This window comes from Chinchilla lanigera, unplaced genomic scaffold (genome assembly GCF_000276665.1).
Source record: "Chinchilla lanigera isolate Chin_1 unplaced genomic scaffold, ChiLan1.0 scaffold00011, whole genome shotgun sequence".
In the NCBI taxonomy this organism is placed as follows: domain Eukaryota; kingdom Metazoa; phylum Chordata; class Mammalia; order Rodentia; family Chinchillidae; genus Chinchilla; species Chinchilla lanigera.
Genome location: NW_004955412.1, coordinates 17,968,568 through 17,971,878, shown reverse-complemented (window position 1 = coordinate 17,971,878; position 3,311 = coordinate 17,968,568).

Genomic DNA, 3,311 nt, shown 5'->3' with positions numbered 1-3,311 from the left:
TGGCCTTGAACTCGCAGTGATCCTCCTGCCTCAGCCTCCCCAGTGCTGGGATTACAGGCATGCGCCATCATGCCTGGCTATCTATTTTATTTCATACTGTCCCAAGATCAAAGCTCAGTGTCTGGAACATAGTAGGTTCTCAATGAATAGATGTAGAATAAATGAAAGAAGTAATGAAAGAGGAAGAAAGGCGGAAAAGGCGGGAGGTAGAAGGGTTAAAATACAGTCATCCTTGGTAGGGGGCCAAGTCATGAAAGGGGCTGGGTATGTGCCCCTTATACTGGCAGAAAGATGATTTATCTCTGTTCCAAATCTCATCGTGGATTTTTCTCTCCCCTTTAATTAAGAACTAAATATAGATCTTAATTAAGACACTGATGAATTTAATTTAGAGTGGCATTAGGGCCTTAACTTGCAGAGCTCAATGCCGTGTTTGTATAATGTAGGATATAAGCTAAATGAGTGCTTGCTTGTTACCACCGTAAATAATTCCCTTGCAAATCCCTTTCGAAGCACCACTAACACTAATCCGCCCCCATCTAGAGGATGTTCTGGACTCCCACTGCCCAAGCCCTCTGCATTTGTCCATATCACAAGGCTTCCTGTCTTGCCTCCTGGGCTCTGACCAAATGAAATCCCATCACCACCACAGCTGCCTTGCCTGCCTCTATGTCTTTCTTCACACAGATCCCTCCACTGGGAACGCCTTTCCCCTCACTGTTTACTCCAGATCTCTCAGGAGGCTCCTCCTGTTTCTTCCAGTTCTAGCCCAATGCTTAGATCCGATGAGGTCTCTCTGTTCCTTGCTCCCTGGCACCTGATCTCCAAGCATTTAGAGTGTAAGCTCTAAATGTCCCAGCATTTTGTTGATTCTAACACTAAGTTTGCCATGTGCTATTGTGATTTCATCCCTGTCTTCTCTCACTGGCGCTACTGGGCTCTGAGTGCCAAACACAGAGCCTGTACATCGCAGGGACAGGGAGGAGTTGTCACTTTGCCGTCTATCTGTGGCGCACAAGGAACCAACCTCCCCATTTCAGTCCACTCTAAAAAAACATTTGTTGAGCATCTACTCTATGCCAGATATACGTATGCACCAAGATCTGCGAGACCTTCAAGGTTTTTGCAGTGGATCAGTGCTGGATGAAGATGCACGGCAAGGGCAGGCATGCTGTCCACTCGTGCTTCATGGAGGTACAGTGCGAGGCATGGGCCCATTTCGGTCACTGCCCAGGCTCCTGTCTGATGCCAAGAGGCAAGTACAGCTGGTGCCTAAGAGCCGTTATTCTCGAGTCTGGTAGCCTGGGCCTGGATATGGTTAGCTCAATCAGTAAAATAGGGTCATTTTGAAGTTAATGGTGTGGAGTAAGTGCTCAGTACATAGAGATGCTGCTGCTGATGGTGTTGGATGACTTGCTAACCTAGTTGGAGACTGGGCACCTTCCGGTTCAATGGAACATTGCCTTAGACATCCTCTAGTGGAGTATGTCATTCATGCTTTGTGCATAATTAACTGGGGGGGTGGTGATGGCCTCTGTAGGAGCTCTCTGGTGTTGATCCACTTTGTTTGTGGCTCTGGGTCCTTCTCTGTGCCTCTCACTCAAGAAATAAAAGAATGGGATGGAGTGATTCCACCAACTCCCTTTGTTGTCTAGAGTGACTCAGCCCCTTGGGTCCTCCTCCTTTTCCCTAACCTTGAATCAGTGCTACTTCATCCCTAGGGTCTAGGAAGTGGGGATTCTGTCTTTCAAACATCCCTTCATCTCCTGCAATGTTGGGCACACTGCCTTTCCATGTGGCAAGCAGAGACTATGTGTGATTTGGAGAGCTGAATCATTTCCCAGGACTTCTTCACTTGCCAGTCTGCTGTTCTTGGTGTCCAGTCACTAGTCCTGTTTGAAATATGCTTACTCACCCTCCCCAATGTGTCGAGCTCTGTCCGGGAGGCTCCAGCCCATGGGTTCTTAGCCTTAGCACTTTTGCCAATTAGGTTGAATAATTCTTTGCTGTGGGACTGTCCTGTGCACTGAGGGATGTTCAATAACTTCACTGGCCTCTACCCACTGGATGCCAGTAAGACCTGCCCCCATTTGTGACACCCCAAATGCTTCTAGACACTGTCAGCTATCCCTGGCATGGCAAATTGCCTCTGGCTGGGAGCTGTTAATCTATACTAAGCACAGGTCACCTTTGTGATCTTATTTATCTACTTGGGGTAGAGGTTCTAGAATTAGGCAAAGAGTCAGCTCACATCATGTCACTTCCTTTAGCCTCAGTTTCTCACCTTTAATTTGTTTTTTAGTCATACCTTGCTCTCAAGGTTATCGTCAAGTTCTTAGCACAGTGTTTGATACTTAGTAAATGTGAATCAATAGAGTCATGTGCTTCATAACAACATTTCTGTCAGTGACAGTCTGCGTCTCCGGCACATAGCCTGGCTATGGAGGAGACCATACCATTTAGGAGTGTGTAATGGAATAGTCTAACTACGCATTTCCCAGAACACACTTCTATCATCTGTAGATGCACATGCAGACTCCACCTACAATTTTAAATATCCACTATGTCAACCACTGCTTTAATGTATTAGCTCATTGGATCCTTATCAGATTCTATCATATGGTAAATATTACTGTTATTCAGATGAGGGATAAAAGCACATAGAGTTAAATAGCTTGCTAGTAACTTGTGATGTGGGGTTTCAAACTCAAGATAGCAGGGATTCAGAGCTATGCATTTAATTGCTATACTATCTGTGTGGCACCAAGTTCTTAGTGGAAGCTTTTATGTTCATTTTACTTCTAAGTCATTAACCTACTTCTAAGGGCACCTATGTCTAGAACTGTACCTGTGCAATTTAGTAGCTACCAGCTGCCTATGACTACATAACTTGAAATTAATTAAAATTTAAAATTCAGTTCCTCTGTCACACTAGCCACATTTCAAGTGCTCAGTGGCCCCATGTACTCAGTGGCTATGTATTGGATGGCACAGATACAGAACATTTTCATCATTGCCCAGTTCTGTTGGACAGTTCTATTCTAAGGACTATGGGAAATGAATTTTTTTCTTTTGAGAGTGTTCTGATGTCCCTTTAGATAACTGGTGTCAGTCAATCAACATTTTGTCCAGAAATATTAGCTGCCAGTATATTCTGTTCATTTAATATTTATTAGGTTTCTACTGTGAGTCTGGGACAGTTGGAACTGAAGAAGTAAAGATAAATAAATATGATCCCTGCTCATAAATGTAATTTGTAATAGCATCGGGGTGTGCGGAAATCCTCTGCATGCAGAGCCTAGGCAAGGTCT